General features: G+C 43.9%; 1 long non-coding RNA gene across 1 annotated transcript in view; it reads right to left on the bottom strand.

Annotated features, from left to right (window-relative positions):
• Nucleotides 1-274: 274 nt before the first annotated feature.
• Nucleotides 275-21,753, bottom strand: part of LOC137347014 (uncharacterized) — a 36,541-nt gene continuing 15,062 nt past the window's right edge. The window contains exons 2-3 of the long non-coding RNA XR_010968848.1: nucleotides 13,270-13,354; nucleotides 275-516 (exon numbers count right to left, since the gene is read on the bottom strand). This is a non-coding gene — a long non-coding RNA (uncharacterized lncRNA). The remainder of the gene's footprint in view (nucleotides 517-13,269; nucleotides 13,355-21,753) is intronic.

The following is a 21,753-nucleotide window of genomic DNA, read 5'->3' as shown; positions in this document are numbered from 1 at the left end:
AGTTGTTGGCAATCAAAGAGTTATGTTATGACCAGGTGAGACAGGTGTCGCGGGGTCCCTTGTAACCTTCACCTGGTCTTATTGTAACAGGGTTTGATTTTAAAACACACTACGTTTTGAGCTCCCCTTTGGTGAATCCTTGTTCACCACTTTCCAATTATAAGGCAAAGAAATGAGCATAAACAGGCTTTCTTAGGTTTAAAGAAGAAAAGTGAAATTTATTAAACCTTAAACTCTAATACGGTAAACGCCTACAGATACAGGCTGTGCCCCATGCTGGCATGCGTACGCGATACGTACATGCAAATAGAGACAGAAAAGAGCAGAAGAAAAATAAAGTAAAGAAGTTTGAGGCAATCTCAGAAGAGGGGTTTTTACTGTGCTTCGAGCTCACTGTAGTCCTTCATTGTAGGTAGATCTTGCTTTTCGTTGGGGCCCAGTATTCTTCTTAAACTTTGTTCACTGTAGGAGACTTTTCTCTCTTGGGGTTCATGTGTCTTCAATGGGTCTTCAGTTCTGTAAGAAAGAGATGGGAGCAGACAGGAGAGAGATCTTTTCAGTCCAGGAGCAAACAGCTTTCTGAGTTTCAAATACTCTGTGGCAAGTTCAAAATCAAACAGCCAGTTATCTAAACTGGTCTGACCAGGTCTTCTATGTATTGGAGAAGCAAGGACTGGGTCCTTTGTTCCAACACTGTCTGCCAGCATGCAAAAAAGGTCTTTCCGGCGAGGGGCCTGGAAATTCCTTGTGACAGGCCCTCTTTTCTTCCCAGCACCAATTTTAAGTTTTAATGGTCACGTGGTGAAATAATGTGTGCCTCATTCTTAGCAGGTGGAGGCCTGCATAACAGTTAGAAAATCCTTCTAATATTTTTTAAATGGCTGCTGATCAACTTATCTTTAGATAGAGTTTTAGCTGATTTTCCTTTGTAGCTTTACAGTTTAAGATGTGCAATTAATGGTAAGCTGACCTACTAGGGAGCCATTCTCAAATGAAGCAGAGCCAGATGCAGGACTACAACACTATTGTACCAATACTCCAATCAGTGCTCCTGTTGAATGTGGCTCTCCATTGGGAGCCCAAGATTAGTGAATTTACACTTTAACTTCTTGCTTGATAATAAACTTTGATTCCAAAACACAGTCGTTAAATGGTTACCCTCTGAAAAAAGATTGAGCAGCTCCAGCAGCTTTTTAGCCTTTAAAATGATACCAATCAGTTAACTGTTCACTCAATTGAATCATTTTAATATTTTACAATTACCTTCTGATGTTTAGCAAAGTGCCCTTTTGGCATCAGTACAGATGAGAAAAATTAAAACTGAGCACTTCACTGTGACGAAAATACAATATAAAATGCATAATGTAGAAATGTCAACTCCTTTGCAGAATTTTTTGACATTGTACCTCCAATCATCCTTTTTTATTATTCTCTTGGAGATATTCAATTGTCATTGCTGGTAATATCAAGATAATGTTAGGGTGAGAAATCAGCAGGACAAATTATAAATCTAATGAGACACGTCGAGATAGGTTACATTTTTACATTGAAATTAATAAGTTGCACTCCAAATGAGTAATGATTGACAGTTCTGCAATGGCATCTGTGGTCAGGTGAGGCACAAGGTGTCTCAGACTGGGAGGTTATACTGAGGAAATGGGAGACTGGTAAAAACAAGCCTGGTGAAAAGTGTCCATCATTGGACACAGTGGAATGCAGCTGACAATATTACACCCGGTCAGTTCAGCATTAACCAATATTTTTCAGTTAACTGGAGCATTTGGTGATTTTTCAGTGCATAAACTAGTCTCATGGTGACCATGACACCACTGACTGGCCTACATGTGACTCCAGACCCACAGCAATGTGGTTGACTTTTAAAATGCTCTCTGAAATGGCCTAGCAAGCCATTCAGTTCAAGAGCAATTATGGGTTGGCAATGAATGCTGGCCTTGCCAGTGATGCCCACATCCCACGAACGAATAAAAAAACATATTGTGAATACTAGCAGTAAAAAAAAGACTTGCATTTATATAGCACCTTTCATGTCCTCCCAAAGCATTTTAAAGCCAATGCAGTATTTTTTGAAGTCTAGTCACTGCCAACACCACTCCTCTCCCCTCCCCTCCAGTGTCACACCTCAGATCTCCATACGGAGATCCAATGGCGTGGAAGTTCGGAGGGCTGGTTGTGGCTGGGGGGCCTGGAAAATTCTTCTTGGAGAGGCCCGCCACAACCCCTGACGCGGGAAGGCCCCATCGCATTTTACCGGCGGCGGCAAGGCCTCGGTGTGGCCCCCAGCCCCCCCACCGCCGCTCGGTGACGGAGTCTGCATCTGCATATGCTAATCATATTAAAAATAATGACTAAACATCTACCCGGTAATGACGGCCAGCTCACGCTGATAATCCGGCCGCTGACTGGAACTTCCACAGCTCTGTACAACTGAAACATCACTGCCTCACTTTTGAATTCCAACCTCCTTGAGATAAAGGCCAACATTCTATTAGTCTTTTAGATTATCTTTTGTACCTGTCCACTGCCTTATGTACATGGACACCTAAATCCCTCTTCTACATCACAGCTCCTAGTATCTCACTTTAGGAAAATGTAGTGATTTATCGTTCTCAATTCCAAAGTAGATAACTTCACACTTCCCCATATTTATAAATTGGGTGAAAAACCAAGGTCCCAGCACAGATCCCTGGGGAACACCACTTGTCACTTTCCTTCAATAATAGAATGAACACTTCAGCCCTGCTCTCCGTCTCCTACCTCCCAAGCAATTATTAATCCCTGTCTCACGGTTACCTCCAATTCTGAGCACTCTTATTTTTGTTAATAATCTCTTGTGATGAACCCTACCAAATGTCTTCTGGCCATCCATATAGACAACATCAATTGACACTGTACTATCCATCATGCTGTGATCTCCTCAAAAATTCAACTGGGTTAGTCAGACATGCCCTACTCTTCACAAACACATGCTGACTCTCTTTGATCACTTGATACTTGTGCAAGTGTTCAGTTATTCTGTCTTCAAAGATATATCCCAGTAACCTCTTCACAATTGATGTCAAGCTAACAGGTGTGTAGCTACCTGGTTCCTGTCTCCCATCCTTCTTAAACAATGGAGTGACATTAACAATTTTCCAATTCAAAGCCACAATTCCGGAATCCAGAGAGCTTTGGAAAATTGTGACTAATGAAACTGCAATTACTCACCTATTACTTTTGAGTCCCATTATTTTCTTCATTAACTTTTTAAAAATTAAATTCACTAAGTTCCTCCCTTTGACTTATTTTTCAGTTCCCTTGTGTCACTGGTATTGGATCTCTTCCTTCACTGTGAAACTGGTTACATGGCATTCATTTAACAGGTCTACCATTTTCTTATCATCTGTAATAGTCTCAGCTGCATTTGACTTTAATGGGCTCAAATCCCCATTGCCACTTACTTTCTCTTAATATATTAATTAAAAGTTTTACTGTTAACTTTGATGTCCTATGCAAGTTTATTTTCATATTCCCCTTTTGCACCTCTTATTATCATACCCACAAAAAAGGAAAATCCACATTTGCACAAATATGTCCTTAATAATTTGTCCCAGTTACACTCTGATGTGCATAGCCCATCCATTCTGGGCGATGATAAACTGATAGTTATCATTCTAGATGATAAGTATGTTAAAATAATTCAAGCTATTTTATTTGACAAGTCTATATTCCTTTGCATTTTTGCTAAAAAAGCTCGGCTATTCAGTTCAATCACCTATCATCTAATTAAGGGAGCAGAGATTTCTATTAGTTTTATACCAAGCCAAACTGAGAAAAGCAGTACTAATTGGTTTCTTCTTCCCACATACCATTCGTGCTTTGATATTCAGTAAGAATGCCTCCCCATCTATCAAACATGAACTAAAATCCTATTAATGCAAACCATGTGTCTATATTAGTACAAAGCCCAGCATTGAAACCTTCAGCAACAGGCGTCTCATTCTCAGTCCATTTCTCCTGCCTTCTGGGCTCTTTTGGAACCTCAGGCAGTTGATACTAATTAGAGCAATGTGATGAATTTGCAGCATTTGTGATCTTTCCAATGTGCAAGAGAGGTGTACTGATTGGCATTAGCCAGAGACCTATTTGTCAGTTGCAAGAATTATCCGAGTGCTCAATAAAAAGGTAACACAAATCAAATACCAAATAATAAATGCAGCACTAAACCCATAAGCTTAAAAGTTGACCATGAGTCAATTCCTTTGTATGGAGTAAATTTACATTTTTCTGTATTCGTGTGAGAATTTCCCTCATAGCGTATTAGGGCTTGCCTTGGTAAATGTTTTATGTTGTGCAATTAATTTGGATGGTTCAGAATACACAGGGAAACTCAACAAAATGCTCCAAGCATTTTTTCTGTTAAATTAGTAATTACATTAATAAGTAGTTTTAATACAACTGACTCAAATTTATACCCAAAGTAAAGTGCATTGGCAAAGTGAGCACACACCTTGAGAAAAGGCAAAGAAGTCCATATATCGTTAAAGGTAATTCTGGAGAATTTTATGTGGGGGATCAAGGTGATTTGGAACGATCATTACAAGGATGCTTGACAAAAAAGATGGAAATTTTTTGATTTGATTTTACTTATGAGACACATCTACATAACTCACTTATAACTTAGTCATCTGTGAGTATTGAATCAATCATGTAATACATATATCTCCCATTCATTTTAAACAGACTCCAGAAGCTGGCTGAGCGTGTCTACCCTGAGGCACAGTGCGGCTTTTGAACAGAGAGATCCACCATTGATATGCTGTTCTCCCTTCGCCAGCTACAGGAGAAATGCCGCGAACAACAGATGCCCCTCTACATTGCTTTCATAGATCTCACCAAAGCCTTTGACCTCATCAACAGACGTGGTCTCTTCAGACTACTAGCAAAGATCGGATGCCCACCAAAGCTACTAATTATCATCACCTCATTCCATGACAGTATGAAAGGCATAATTCAGCATAGTGGTGCCTCATCAGACCCATTTCTTATCCTGGGTGGCATGAAATAGGGCTGTGTTCTTGCACCTACACTGGGATCTTCTTCTCGCTGCTGCTCTCACATGCGTTCAAGTCCTCAGAAGAAGGAATTATCCTCCACACAAGATCAGGTGGCAGGTTGTACAACCTTGCCCGTCTTAGAGTGAAGACCAAAGTACGGAAAGTCCTCATCAGCGAGCTCCTCTTTGCTGATGATGCTGCATTAACATCCCACACAGAAGAGTGTCTGCAGAGACTCATCGACAGGATTGTGGCTGCCTGCAAGAAATTTGGCCTAACCATCAGCCTCAAGAAAACGAACATCATGGGACAGGATGTCAGAAATGCCCCATCTATCAATATCGGCAAACACGCTCTGGAAGTAGTTCAAGAGTTCACCTGCCTAGGCTCAACTGTCACCAGTAACCTGTCTCTCGATGCAGAAATCAACAAGTACATGGGAAAGGCGTCCGCTGCTATGTCCAGACTGGCCAAGAGGGTGTGGGAAAATGGCGCACTGACACAGAACACAAAAGTACGAGTGTATCAAGCCTGTGTCCTCAGTACCTTGCTCCACGGCTGCGAGGCCTGGACAACGCATGTCAGCCAAGAGCGGCATCTCAACTCATTCCATCTTCGCTTCCTCCGGAGAATCCTTGGCATCAGGTGGCAGGACCGCAGGAATCCTCGAGGCGGCCAACATCCCCAGCATATACATCCTACTGAGCCAGCGACGCTTGAGATGGCTTGGCCATGTGAGCCACGTGGAAGATGGCAGGATCCCCAAGGACGCATTGTACAGCGAGCTCGTCACTGGTATCAGACCCACTGGCCGTCCATGTCTCCGCTTTAAAGATGTCAGAAAACATAACATGAAGTCCTGTGACATTGACCACAAGTCGTGGGAGTCAGTTGCCAGTGATCGCCAGAGCTGGCGGACAGCCATAAAGGCGGGGCTAAAGAGTGGCGAGTCGAAGAGACTTAGCAGTTGGCAGGAAAAAAGACAGAAGTGCAAGGAGAGCGCCAACTGTGTAACAGTCCCGACAACCAATTTTATCTGCTGCGCCTGTGGAAGAATCTGTCACTCTAGAATTGGCCTTTATAGCCACTCCAGGCGCTGCTCCACACACCACTGACCATCTCTAGGCGCTTACCCATTGTCTCTCGAGACAAGGAGGCCAAAGAAGAAAAAAAGGAATTATACAACTGAAACATTTAATTGGTCAACAGGAAATTTACACCAAGAATATTTTAAATTACATTTTGTCCTCTGTCTTTTACTAAGTGAGATTATGGGGGAAAATTGGAGAGTATTGTGGAGTTTTTTTTACAGTGATGTTAGATGCATTGTGTTAGTTTGGCAGATGGTTCCATTTCTCCTTTGGTCAGATGTCAATACAATTATATCCTAGAAACAAGTGGGAAGTTAAATCTATAAGACAAAGCAGTAGTATTGCAGAATAAAATAGCTGCTCTGAAGGTCAGATCAGAATTAGTTCTGTAGGGTCTTAGAGGAGCGGAGTGTGTACTGGCTTGGCTTTCAGGCTGCTTGGCATCATGCCAGCTCAGAGCTGATGAACAGCCACACATGCCCTTGGGGCATGCAGCTCGCAAGGCCGCATGGTATTGAAGCTCAGCCTTCAAAAAGCCTTCATATCCTATTATGAGGATAGTGTGGTAAAAAGGCATTGAAGTGGATGATCAGCCATGATCATATTGAATGGCAGGGTAGGCTCGATGGGCTGAATGGCCTACTCCTGCTCCTATGTTCCTATGACCTAACAATAATAACTGAACCAATGTAACTGAGTGACTGAAGTTAAAATAACTGCAGACATGCATTTCAGTTAAATCCATGTTCTCTCAATTTTTAGCAGACATCTTCTGCATCTCTCTGCCTGCAGCTAAGCGATCATACGTGTTCTGTAGCATGATGTATACTGATGATACCAATATCTGTAGAAAAGGGTAGAATATGGTCTTCAGAAAGTCAAACGATGTGATTACATTTTCAGAATTATTGATTGAGTAATGGAAACTCAGCTATAGGTATTTTATAGCAAGTAGTGTATCAGCTGTGGCCCAGTTAGTTGTATATTTGCCTTTAAGGCCAGAAGGTTTGGGTTCAAGTCCCACTCCAGGACTTGTACACAAAAATCTAGGCTGATGCTCCAGTGTAGTACTGAGGGTGTGCTGTCTCTCATGTGAAATGTTGAACTGTGGTGTTGTCTGCCCTGTGAGGTCGAAGTAAATGATCCCTGGCACTTCTTTGAAGAAGAACAGGGGATTTCTTCCTGGTAAACATTTATCCCTCAATTTCTTCTTTGGCCTCCTTGTCTCGAGGGACAATGGGTTAGCGCCTAGAGGTGGTCAGTGGTTTGTGGAGCGGTGCCTGGAGTGGCTACCCCTCAATTAATATCACTAAAACAGATTAACTGGTCATTATTGCATTGCTGTTTGTGGGAGCTTGCTGTGCGCAAAATGGCTGCTGCATTTCCTACATTACAAAAGTTACTACACTTCAAAAATACCTCATGGTCTGAAAAGCACTTTGGAACATCCTGTGATCATGAAAGGTGCTATAGAAATGCAAGTCTTTCTTTGTTTTCCAAGATGTTTTCATTGGTTTATGATCAACTAGTGTTGCTTTTCTCTGCTGTCTCGCTGAACAGATAAGAAATATAGAGTAAGTGAGACACAGCATGAGGCAATCTAGTGATTTACTACTCTACATTCACTCTCATTGTTTTCAAACTGAAATGACAGATTAAGGTGCCTTATAACAGACCATTGACCAATGCAACAGATTTATGACACAGGTTAAGCCAGGTCCTCCAGCAGCTAGATCCGGATTTTTAAAAAAGGCTATGCCTGGTCCATTGAAATGTTACAGAACACACTTTTTAAATTGTTTGAGCTTTTATTTCATGCATTTTTTTTGTAATTGCTGCTGCTCGCTCAAGGAGTGATACACCACAGCTGAAGGAGTTTTCAGCAGGCTATTTCAAAATGACTCTTTTTTCCCAAAAATATACTTTATTCATAAAAATCTGTAAAAAAAAATGCATTATAAAACAGTTCAAAACAGCAGCAAGTTGACAATACAAAAAGTGCAAAGGAGATCAGTTTCCTTCAATACAGGAGTGAGTCGCCTCACGACCCTTCCATTTCATTTTACATGCCATGTACATTTTGCAGCAAACCCATATTTTCTGGATATAGCCCAAGGGGTTTTCCAGCCCCTCAGTTCACCTTGGTGGGAGGACCTTACACACTGGTCTTTGAGCCTTTGCCACGGCTGCCCCAAGCTTTAGTGCATCCCTCAGTCCTGGACTTTGGAATGAGCCAGTCTGCAGCACTCGGTCGTGGACAACTCTTTGCGCTGGAAGACCAACAAGTTTCGAGCAGACCAAAGGGCGTCTTTCACCGGTCGTCCAGCAGCAGTTGATGTTTATCTCGGTGTGCGTCCCTGGGAACAGCCCGTAGAGCACAGACTCCTGTGTTACAGAGCTGCTTGGGATGAACCTTGACAAAAACCACTGCATCTCTTTCCACACCTGTTTTGCAAAGACACATTCCAGAAGGAGGTGGGCAACAGTCTCTTGCCCACCACAGCCACCTCGAGGGCAGCGTGTGGAGGGGGCGAGACTCCGGGCATGCAGGAAGGATCTGTCGGCGAGGGCCCTTCTCGCCACCAGCCAAGCTACATCTTGGTGCTTGTTTGAAAGTTCTGGTGATGAGGCACTCTGCCAAATGACTTTGGCAGTCTGCTTGGGGAACCATCCGACAGGATCCACCATCTCCTTTTCCCGTAGGGCCTTGAGAACATTCCATGCAGACCACAGCCTGATGGATTGGTGGTCAAAGGTGATTTTCTGCAGAAAGTTTTCCATGAAGGATAGGTGGAACGGCACAGTCCAACTGGATGGAGCGTTCCGTGACAATGTGATCAGGCCCATCCTTCGCAACACCGGGGACAGATAGAACCTCAGCATGTAGTGACACATGGCGTTTGCGTACTGGGGGTCTACGCACTGCTTGATGCAGCCGCACACAAAGGTGGTCATCAGGATGAGGGCGACGTTGGGTACATTTTTCCCGCCCTTATCCAGAGGTTTGAACATCGTGTCCCTCTGGACCCGGTCCACTTTAGATCCCCAGATGAAGCGGAAAATGGCTCGGGTGACCGCCACGGCGCAGGAGTGGGGTATGGGCCAGACCTGCGCCACATACAGCAACAACGTGAGTGCCTCGCACCTGATGACCAGGTTCTTACCCACAATGGAGAGAGATCGCTGCCCCCACATGCTCAGTTTATGGTGTACCCTGGCTACTCGCTCCCTCCAGGTTTTGGTGTACGCCCTGGCACTTCAAAATGACTCAGTCTAGGAAGTTATTACCTGGCTGATTTGAAAAGCCAATGCTTCCACTGTGAATTCCGTCATGTCTATTTTGTAGACCGTGGTTTTGGTCAATGTAGCCACCCCCACCTCACATCCATGTACTTTACTGGTCTGCCGCCGCAAATAAACCTTTTGAAGTTTAAAGTGCTGATCGTAACATTCAGTAGTAAATAGGTGGCAGTGAATCGGCTGTTTGTTATACCCCTGGGGATGAATTTTTCCCCATGGAGGCGGGAAAAAGGAGTTGGGATTGTTTCCAGGTCAGGAACACGCCTTCAGTGGGAAACTGATTAAAGTCACAATTTTCACTTGGGTGAGCCCTTAATTGATATGGAGAGGGGTTTCCTGTCCAATTAAAGCCCTTGGAGGCAGGAACGGGAGGAGGTCAGATGAAGTGGGGTCTTATTTAGACTCCCCACAGTAGTCATCACTAAAGCTGCTGGTTTTCCTAAGGGAGAAATCTGCTGACTGTGCCAAAGCCTCCCACAGCACCAGAGGGAAGCAGGATGTCACAGGACGACCGGATGCTTGGTACCCAGGGCAGGGCTGCCCCTCGTTTCATCAATGCCAATTTGGATCTAATGTTGGAGGCCATGAGGGAGAGGAGGATGTGCTCTTCCTAGAGGTTGGCAGGAGGAGGCCACCAGCTGAAACCAAAGAGGCCTGGGTGCAGATTGCTGTTGCTGCCAGTGGCAGAGGTGGGACCAGAAGAACCTGGATTCAGTGCCGCAAAAGGTTCAATAACCTCAAGTTCTGGCAAGCTGAGTGAAACCCCCAACCCTCTGGACAGGTGTCAGGGCTTGCACCCTCCTGCAGACACACCAGCTAAAGAGTCTCAGGGCACAGGCTGCTCCTGAACATGGGAGGGGTGTGTGCCCAGGGCACTTACTGACTCCTCAGAATATCTCACAGCCAGAGAGCTGCTGAGGGCCTGTCACCCCTGAGACATGCAGCTCCTAATGGATAGGACCAGATGACATTGGACACAGAGGACAGCAGTGTATTATCTCACTCTCTTTTGTTCTCGCAGGAGAAACGGGCAAATGATGTCCAGTAAAGGGCCCAGACAGGAGGAGGGGTGCTGTTCTTCCACCACATCGCCCCAGTGGAGCAGACACCGATGAAGATAGCCAGGATGGTGAAAGAGGAGGCAGTCAGGTCTAGCGAAATGGGAGCTCTTGGTGGACTTGGTGATTACAGAGCGCAATGTGTACATGAAAAGGGTGAGGTGCAGTCCACCCCGTCTGTTAGTATGTCACTCACTGAGTAACATTGGGTAGCCTCAACACTGCAGTGGCTTCTACTCTCCTAGACTGGCTCTCTTCATCGCTTCTTGTGTCAGCCACAGGTGCAGAGTCCAACCCACAGCAGCCTCTACCCCTCCCTTCAGAAGTCCAAGCATGAGGCAGAAGCACCATCACACCTTACAAGCGAATCCTCCACCAGCGCAGATACTCTCACCTCAATGGGTCCTCGCTTGCTTATAGATAGGGTGGCACACGATGATGATCATAGCACTAATGGGCAAGAGGAAGTGCCAAAGGCAGAGGGAGCTATGGTCAGTTCCTCTCGGAGGAGGAAGAACAGACACAGCCCTGCTCAGCTGGGCACAGGTGCAGGGACTCAGGAGTCACCGGAAAGGAGTCTCTGCCTTGAATAGCAGCAGGAGATCTGAAAATTTAGCCCCTGGATGGATTTTCCTTTTCATTGACTTCACTGGCCTGAAAAATCAGGCGTGATGTACAAGGGACACCTCATCACCTGATCTGCTGCTGCCTGTTTTCTGTTACTGCTGAAGGTTGAAATCAAAGAGATGAAAATCGTATGGGTTCTACAATGATCGGACAATGAGTTTTACCAAATCACCGCCCAGGCAGTGAAGGTAAAAATTACACCTATATGTCTCCCTACTTCCCTGTGTCTGTCTCTTTCTATCTGTCTTTCTGTGTCTTCTCCCATCTGTCTGTTTCTGGCTCTTTGACCCTCTGTATCGCCTCTGATCTGCTCACAACCCTTCTCTCTTGCAGCCAGTTGTGTGCCTATGCTCTCCCTCTGTCTCAGTTTCCCTCTCTGAAGTAATAATAAGAACTTGAAAATAGTTTAAAATTTTATGCTTTAGCTTCTTTGAAAGCCATTTTGTACATTGTAGTTCAGCCTCTTCAGCTGTCAGGGTGCTTGGTACCAGAAGAATATCAATCAACCCTTTAGACCTTTTGTAGATGCTGAAGCCTCCAAATTAAGTACTAATAAAGGTATTGAAAGAAAAAAAAACATTTTTATAGGTAAGTTTAATTATGTTAATATGAAATATGTAATGGCTTATGCCTTTACTATATTACAGATGTTATCAGGGTGAGGTTCTTCACTTACTGAGAATATAAAGATTGCAGCTGAAAGACTTTTAGAGATATTTTCAGAGTAATTGATTCCCATCTCCTCCTGTTGCTACATTTTGCCAACTACTCATATTTGATTTGCTGTTTTCATAAGTGCTCAGTGTTTCCTCACTGATAGTTTTCTAGCCAGTTGGCTCAACTTTTGGTTGGTACTCTCACTACCTACTGCTTCATTGGTCTTTTTAGGAATTTGAAATTTTCAGTTAAACAAAAATGTAAGACCATGAATTTGTGTTATCATATGATTTTCATTATGTTAATAGTTAAGTATTTTTATTTATTGTCAAGCAAAAATAAAGTGCTTGTTGAATGGAATGAAGTCAGTGCTGATAATTAGATGTTTCCTGACTTCTTGTACCAATTTTATCATCAAGCATTCCCAGTATGTATTCCAAGTAAATAGATGGTGGTAGTGACTTTTTGGGTGTTTTAGAGTTCATTGGGATTTTTAGCTTACTTCCAGATATTCATTATATATATAGTTTTTCAATTCAAAAGACTGAATAGTTTAACCCATCCCTGCTATTTCAAGGTACGTACAAGGATTAGTCTGGCAAAGCTACATAATATGATCCATTTCACTCTTACTGTTGAATTACACATTTTACATTTTAGTGCTATTAAAGGGATTTAATTGAGTTAGAAGCAGTTTAGAGAAGGTTCACTCGACTCATTCTGAGGATGAAGGGGTTATCTTTTGAGGAAAGGTTGAAGAGGTTGGGCCTATACCCATTGGAGTTTAGGAATGAGAGGTGATCTTATTGAAACGTATAAGATCCTGAGGGGACTTGACAGAGTGGATACTGGAAGAATGTTTCCTCTTGTGGGGGAGACTTGAAACAGGGGGCACAGTTTAAGAATAAGAGGTCTCCCTTTTAAGGTGGAGATGAGGAGAATTTTTTTTTCTCAAAGGGTGGTTAGTCTGTGGAATTCTCTTCCCCTGAAAGCAGTGGAGGCTGGGTCATTGAATTTATTCAAGACCGAGTTAGATCGATTTTTGACAGACAAGGGAGTCAAGGGTTATGGGGCAGGCAGGAAAGTGGAGATTAGACCACAACCAGATCAGCCATGATCTTATCGAATGGCGGAGCAGGCTCGAAGGATTGAATGGCCTACGTCTGTTCCTAAGTCCTATGTTCCTAATGCATGTTGAAGAAGGATTGACAGTTAATAATGTGCTAATACATTAAATGCATAAAATAAAATGTTATTTTTATAATTTGAGCTGAATTTTACCAGCCCCTTGGCGCTGCCGGTCGTGGTGCAGGGGCCGATAAAATGTTGTGGGGAGAGGCCCACCTCGATCCGCAACGTCGAGAACGGCCTGCCGCATATTACCAGTGGCGAGGGGACCTCGGTGCGGCCCCCCCGCCGCCTGGCGACGGGCCCTTCATCTGCATATTTAAATTGACATTAATGATATTCAAATGATCTTACCTGCCGTCCCATGCCAATTTTACGGCCTCCGTTCAGCCTTCGCGCGCCTTCAGATCTCCGCACGGTGTTCCGAGGCGAGAACTTGCTGGGGAGGGGAAAGTAATAAAAATGTCAGGGCAGGAGGAGTGGAGGAGTGGGGAAATCAATTTTTATTGGATGTGGTGGGAAGGGGTTATAGGCCAAATGTAATAAGTTTAGGGGGTAAGGTTCGGGTAGGGAAAAAGTCATGTGTTGGTAATTTCGGGCATTAAAATGACCATTGAGGGTTTGGGAAAGGGCCATCCAAACCTTTCTTACTGTTCAATAAAAATTTATTACTGCTGCCCATTTAAAAATTCAAAGTCATTCTAAGGGCTTAAAGCCCTTTAAAACTGGCGCTGGCGCAGCACGAAATATTGTGGGGGCTCTGCGGCAGCTGCTGAATGCAGCACCCCACTGAGTTCAAAGGGTGCGGCCACGGAGTCTGCGCCCAAATAAAATTCAGTCCCTTGTGGGCAGGCTACTTCGCAATAAGCCACAAATCCACATCAGGATAGCATCACTGCACGAGCTAATTGCTGCATCAGGTTTTTTAAAAATTACATATATACATATAACTGAAGCAGGCAACAATATAAATAGTCAGAGTAAGATTTGGATGCATCCAACTCAGATTCAGGACATGAGTGATGAAGAAAAGAGCACTTTATTGATCATGGAGACATTGAGGCATAAAGTGACAATGTCCAGGAACCGCCAGAAACTGCTGCTGTATGCATTGTCAGGTTTTTAAGAAGAAATTGTTGATTGTCGAAACATCATATTTTATGTGATATGAGGTTTTGCAAAAGAGGTGAGATCCTATGTCTGGGGGGAGGGTAAGGACAAATAGCTAATGTAAAGTGACAGATAACAACAAGTGGGTTGACCCCCTGTTATCTATCCAACTGATCCACAGAGAGAATGTATGACTAAATGCACTGGGGTGGGGAGGCTCAGATGTCGGCCTGTCAGGGGAGTCCAGATTTTCACCTCACTCCTTTGCTACAGTTTCTAACATTACACCTACTGGAATTAAATGAAAGGAGATTGAGAGGGAACCACAACAGCACCACACTATACACCAGAGACCCAAGTACATAAATATTCATGTTAGTACATTTTATTTCACAATTTAAATCCTGCACAAGAGGCAAGGCAGATGTTTTTTGTTCTTGCTCTGAATACACAGGAGGAGGCAGTGACTTCATGAAATACCAATGTCCACTGAGACATTTGCTTAATGACTACTTGGAGGATATTTTCATTCCTCCCATGTAGTAAAGCCAACCCAAATATGGGCGCAGTCATTGCTCCACAAATTACTTCAAGTGAAAATATTTTTGACAATAATGTTAAAAACAGCATGATTGAAGCAAACTAAAGGCTAGGAAAAATGGGAGGTTTCCATTCACAGAGTAGGAATTAAGGGAGGCAGTTTGAAACATCAAGGATGAAGTCATAAAAATAAGGGGAGAGGCAGAGAATAACATTAATGCTAGCCTGAGATATCTGAATGTTATTCAGCAGTGAGCTGAGTCATGAAGCCCTACCATCATTTAGTTTGAACTGACCATTACTAGTTTCAACCAGAAGTGAGTTTATATAGAGTTTTGTTTTGATTGTGATGAAGAATTCTCTGTTAACTTTCTTCTGTTGTGTGTTTTTCCATAGTGCAGGAATACATATCTTGCTTTAAGTATGAGATCTTCTTTACCACAGTGATCAGTAAAGCATTGATGTGCCACACTTTGCAACTTTGAGCTCATTTTTGAATGCTGCACTTGCTGTCTCACCTCATCAAGGTTGTCTTTCTAAAGAGACTACATGTCATAGAACCATGGAATGGTTACAACACAGAAGGAGGCCATTCAGCTTGTCGAGCATATGCCAGCTCTCTGCAAGATCAATTTAGCTAGTCCCACTTCCCGCTCTTTCTCCTTGGCACTGCAATTTTTTCCTCATCAGGCGCTTATCCAATTCCCTTTTGAAAGCCACGATTTAATCTGCACCCATCACCCGTTCAAGCACTGCATTCTTGCTTAAAAATGTTTTTCCTCATGTCGCCTTTGGTTCTTTTGGCATTTTAAGTATGTGCCGTCTAGTTCTTGAGCCTCCTGCCAATGGGAACAGTTTCTCTTTCTGAAACTTGAAATATTTTTCAAGGCACCCTCAACTCCTTGGGAGATATAGCTGATTTGTTTTGCCTGTGTAAATAGGATCCCATTTTATAATTTTGATTTGGTGAACTTTTTATGGCCAGGGGACACCTGTAGCCGATAAACTTTAAAAATATTGCGCATGTTGGCAAGTGTTCTTACAATTCTGTCATTTCAGATCAGCTATGCCTGACTGTGTTGCCATCTGACTAAAATAATATAATTTGTCATTATATTGATAATTTGTGTAGGATGCAACAGGTAACTAAGCAGTTGCAAACCTTTTTAAGGCTACATTGCGTTCTGTCACCTATAAAGTATAAACAATAATGCATTTTCTGGACCCCAGGTATACATTCTATTCAAATGAACGTGTATCCTTCATTTTATATCTTACTTTGAAGATTTGGCATTGGAATCACAAACCATCGATGCAGACTCTCGTCTCTACCCCAAGAGAGAAGGATTGGCATGGAAACAATCCTCAGACATCCCCTCAGGCAATTATTTGTCTAGGGACTAACTACCTGTCAATTTGCCTTTCTGAATCTCCCAGCTTTCTCATAATTTGTGACGGTTTGTAAGTCACGATGCAACCACTGTACTTGGCACAAACATTTGTGATGATTTTCTTAGAAGGAATCATTTGCCATCTATGTCTTTATGAAGTGAAACCCTTGCCTACTTTGGTACTTGTGTGTCTGCAAATGGATACTAGGTGGAATTAATAACATCAGGTACATTAAGAAACTCTGCCAAAGCAAAGGCGAACTGTTTGCTTTACAGTTGCTGAAAAATGGATGTACTGAATAAGCCAAATTAATGGCAATGTGAAAAATAATTTTGCGCTTTGCTGATTTATTATAGTTGTTCCAAATGGGGCTTGACATTGGCACTGTATAATTCAAGGGAACTGGAAGGCTCCAAATCCTTTCTCAACTTTCCATTCAGTGCCTGTCTCATGAATTTAAATATCTGAAGGCACTATGTGCCAGACTAATCAATAAAGTTTCCCTATAATGTCTGTAGCTTCTAAGACACATGTCTTTTCATAGCATGACCATGATGGCACTAGTACAATTCTATATTTTGCAAATTCCAACATATGTGTGCAGGACCTGTGCTTGACAACTGCAGAAATTGTGCAATTAGTATCTACAATAATTTAAATGGAGCAGTTGTGGCTCAGTTGGTTGGTAGTGCTCATGTTTCTGAGTTAGAAGGTTGTGGGTTCGAGCTGTACTCCAGAACTTGGGCCCAAAGGCTATTGAGGGGGTGCTTTGCTGTCTGAGGTGTTGCTTTTTGGATGAGACATTAAACTGAGGCCATGTTTGCACTCTCAAATAGACATAAAAGTTCCCATGACACTATTTTGAAGAAGTACAGCGGAGCCATCTCCGGTGTCCTGGCCAATATTTATCCCTCAATCAACGTCACTAAAACAGATTATTTGGCCATTATCACATTGTTGTATGTGGGAGTTTGCTCTGTGTGTAATGGCTGCCTCATTTCCTACATTACAACAGTGACTATACTTCAAAAAAGAACTTCATTGGCTGTAAAGTGCTTTGGGATGTCCTGGGAGCTATACAAGTGCAAAATTTCTTTCTTTGTTAACAATTTTGAAAAAGACTGCTCAGTGCAACTCCTTTGCAGAAATCCGTCATTATTGAAAGAATGGTATAAAATCTGTATTGGTGCATTTATGGAGCAGGTTGTAATACAAAGAATGGAAGAAACAGCAATAAAGTTCAAATTTTGGCACAAAACTCGCAATATGATGATACATAATTGTATCAAATTAAGCTCGCACGGTAATAATCCATCTCATGCTCCCTGCTTTCTTTAATTGTGATGTGTGCTAAAGTTTAGTAAGGGAAGGGACTGTTTTACATCTATCATTGTCAACAGATACATTCTACAATGTGCTTTGCCAAATCCATAGTGAAGTCTTAGTACCTACATTTTTGCCATTATTCAAATTGGAATACACATTATCTGGAAAACTAACATTATAATAATCCCAAAGTATCCAATTATGAGACATCTGGCAATGTGTGCATTTTAATCAGTTTTATTTGATTCATTGGGCCACAAGTTTTCAGTTAGATAGTTTTTGTTCTTTCAATGGAAAAGCATTTTTTTATTCCTGTCAATCGGAAAGATGTAGAATGCCAGAGGTAAATTTTGGACATATTTTTGGTTGCCCTTTTATAAATTCTACTTTTAATTGCATTTCTTTTGTGTACATTTTGGTCCATTTGTAAAGTGTTCTTGAAAACTAGAAAAGTAAAGCTAGCTGTGTAAGCAGAACTGGAGACCAATCCTTGTCCATTGTTGCTTTCTGGTCAATCCTAAGTAAAGGTTTGTGTCCTTTCAAGAATTAATTGTAATGAATTACATGTAATGAGAACTGTTTTAGCTAAGTTTTCATCTAGAGGATTATATGTAGCAACGCATGAGATTCTGTACAAATATCTTCACCCAGTCAGTAATGCCAATCTTACAGCCAATTGCATACATGTGTGAAATAAAAACAGAAAGTGCTGGAAATACTCAGCAGGCAGCATCTGTGGAGAGAGAAACAGAGTCAAATGCTGGAAGATTTCGGCACAGGCAGCAGTCCTGCCACCAGAGCCGAAAGCAGGGGTGTGGATGGGAAGCCCTGCTTTGGCGGGCGGCGGTACCCGAGGCTGTATTCTGCTGGTGACAGCCAATTAAGCGGTTGCTGCCAGGGCTGCCATCCCTATTAATGATGGTGGCCCGCCCCCAAGAGCTGCCGGTCCAATCAGAGGGCCAGTAGCTCAGCAGCACTACTGCTAGTGGTGGCCATTGCTGGGGCTGCACCTGGATGAAGTGGGCACATCAATGGTCGGTGCCCCGAAGAGGGTTAAGTGGGTTGGGGGTAGCTGGGACCTGGCAGGCAGGCCTCGGTGATCAGGCTAGGAGGAGGTCAGGCGGGTCTCAGTGGATAGGCGGTGCCGTTGCCATAGGGGTTGTTGCTGAGGCGGCCTCTCTGTGGGCCAGAGTGGCCAAAAAGGAGGCCCCATCCCCCAGTTTCACTGGACAGCCTCCCCATGCGGCGGTGGGCCCCCTCCCCTGTCTCTGGCAAAATGCCTACGGAGGCGGGAAGAGCCCTTGATTGCATCAATTGGGCTCTGGATGGGCGGCTCTTCTGCCTCCTTTCCCGCCGCTGGCAAAATGGGCTGGCAGTGGGCGGACATCGGGCACGCAGTCCAACACCTTCCCCCACCATATTGCCTGCCTTCCTGACTCCCAGGTCATCCCTAAAGGGCTGGTAAATATTCAGCCCAAGGTTTCAGGTCTGTGACTTGAGATTCGATTGTGCCCTGATTGTAGCATCTAATGTTTTCATTCCTGGATTTCTGTCTGCACTAATCTGTATGAAAGTCTACTCCAAATGTTAATCACTCTTTGTATGCAAAAGCTTTCCTAATATTGGTCCTAAAATTACCTTTTGCTAGTTTGAACCTGTGTCCCTTTGTTCTACTCCTACTGTTCAAATATTCTGGGCAATCATTTGTTACACCTTTAAGAATCTTCTATACCTTTGTAAGATCATCTCTTTTCTAGAATGAGAAGCCCAAGTCAATCCAATCTTTCCTTATAACTGAGATCCTGACACTAGGGCTTGTAGTTCAACATTCCATCCTGTGTCAGCTGTGGCTCAGTGGGTAGGACTCTTGTCTTGAGTCAGATAGTTGTAGGTTCAAGTAATAAAAACAGAAAGTGCTGGAAATACTCTGCAGGTCAGGCAGTATCTGTGGAGAGAGAAACAGTTAATGTTTCAGGTTGATGACCTTTCATCAGAACATCTGGGTAAGATTAAAGACTTTAATAGAAACAGCTGTAGTTTTATATAAGACAGCATAGGGAAGACAATCTAGCCTCTGCTATGTTTATTCTACAGACCCTGTACAATCACTTTGATCACAAAAGCATTAAGTAAAGTCAAGGATGGAAAAGGGCCATTTAGACCATGAAAACCTGTCCTTCCAGAATTCTAAATCTTTAAAACACAATTAGGTGCTAGGTTGAAAGGGCATAAAATCTGTTGCCTCAAAATTGCTGGTTTTCTGTTCTGCTGCTGGAAGTGTGGCAGGACAGGACGTCTGTCTGCATACTGTTTAGGCCGTTGGCCCTACCCCAAATTCTGAGGAAGGGGTCATTTTAAAATTTGGGGTGATTTGAGCGACATTCTGCCACTTTGACGGGGAGAACCAGCGGCCCTTAATGGGCAGAAGAGGCAATGACATTTTCTTTTTAAATTATTGAACATCAGAGACATCAGCACCTGTGTTTTGAAAGAGTATCAATCAGCTTTGCTCCGTAATATTTTTGCACCCTTCAAGAGGTCCTGTACAGAATGACATGGGATCTGCTGGGCCCCAAGAGTGACGTGTTGGACTGAATTCCCAGGCTGCCCCATGAATGCCCCAAACTGCTGTCACACAAGATTGTGGCACTGGAGACAATGGGGCAAAAACACCACGAATCGAAGCTGGACCCCAAAATCCCCTCCTCCATGGTCAGAATGTCACTCTCTCTATTACTCTAACCTGTTTTCACATACATTAAAGAACCTTAGTTATTTGGGTCTGAATTCTCCCTCCCCCCCTGCCCGCACCAACCTGCATATTGGCAGGTTAGCAGCAGAGCAGAACTACAGGAATGCTGAATACTGGATCCCCTTATACATAAAACTGGGCAACACAGCCCTGGAAATCTGGCACTCCTGTTACATGAGTGTGCATTAGTCCATTCATATTGCATAACTGATAGTAAAATAGGGCAGCACAGTGGTGCAGTGGTTAGCACCGCAGCCTCACAGCTCCAGCGACCCGGGTTCAATTCTGGGTACTGCCTGTGTGGAATTTGCAAGTTCTCCCTGTGTCTGCGTGGGTTTTCTCCGGGTGCTCCAGTTTCCTCCCACCACCAAAGACTTGCAGGTTGATAGGTAAATTGGCCGTTATAAATTGCCCCTAGTATAGGTAGGTGGTAGGAGAATATAGGGACAGGTGGGGATGTGGTAGGAGTATGGGATTAGTGTAGGATTAGTATAAATGGGTGGTTGATGGTCGGCACAGACTCGGTGGGCCGAAGGGCCTGTTTCAGTGCTGTATCTCTAAATAAAAAAAAAATGGCTAGCACAGTGCCTTGAGGTGGCACAAGACAGACTGAGTTGATCTGGGCATCAACATTTCAGACATGATAGAATTTGAACTTCTGGGCTGGATTTTACCAGCTCTCTGGGGATGGGCTGTGAGGCGGGTTGTGGGGGGGATGTGGGGGGTGGGGGGTGGGTGCGTAGGGGGTTGTAAAATGGCAAGGGAAGGTGGGGGGTGAAGAGTCCATCATCTTCCTGTCACCATGCCATTTTACCAGCAGCAGAGATGGTGGGCGTTGGCCCTCCCGCCGAGGGGCAATTCAGCCACTTAAGTGGCCAATGAAGGGCCTCTTCCCACACTGCTAGTATTTTACCAGCAGTGGGTGGGTCCTCCGCCCTGTGGGGAAACCGCCTGGTAAATCCTAGCTGCCTCCCTGTGGGCTTGGGGATCCCTCCTACTCAGGCACTTGGTGGCCTACGGAGGGGCCCCCCAGCAGCAATAGCTGCCTCCATGGCAACGCCCCCCCCCCCCCCAGCTCTCACCAAAACCCCTCCACTCCCTCACTGAGGCCTGCCTGACTGGCCCTGACACCCCCACATCCCACTTACCTGGTGGGGAGGGCGGCCTGCTTCCAAGGCGTTCTCTCTTCCAAGTGCAGTCCCAGCAGTGGCCACCACTCCCAGTGGTACTGCTGAGCTGCCAGGCCTCCGAATGGCCAGTAGCTCCAGGGAGCAACCGGCCGTCCTTGAAAGGCATGGGAGACCCCACAGCAACTAGTTAGTCGCCAGACGGTTGACAAATGCATTCGGGGGTCCCACAAATGGCTGAGGCAGGGTTGCTGTTGGGGCCCCCATAGCACCAATAAAATTCCTGCCATAGGTGTGAAATTTCAACATGCTCACTTACCATGGATGTGATTAACAGTGTTACAGAGCACTACACCTCCAATCACTAGAGACTAGGGTACCTGTGAATAGTTAACTTGTAAAATCTTACAGTAAGGCACTTGGAATTATAGAGAAATCATTTTGATCAGACATGGATTCCTTCAAATGATAACTTAGGACTTAAAGAATTAAGAAGCCTGAGCTGTTCCAAGATTTACTGATATCTCTGCACACAGAATTCACAAAGGCAAGTTCTTTAATTATAGGGAATCTAAAACATTAAAGGGAAAC

Source organism: Heterodontus francisci, chromosome 31 (genome assembly GCF_036365525.1).
Source record: "Heterodontus francisci isolate sHetFra1 chromosome 31, sHetFra1.hap1, whole genome shotgun sequence".
Classification (NCBI taxonomy): Eukaryota; Metazoa; Chordata; class Chondrichthyes; order Heterodontiformes; family Heterodontidae; genus Heterodontus; species Heterodontus francisci.
The sequence above is the reverse complement of the archived record's forward strand: the minus strand, read 5'-3'. Positions and strand labels throughout refer to the sequence as shown.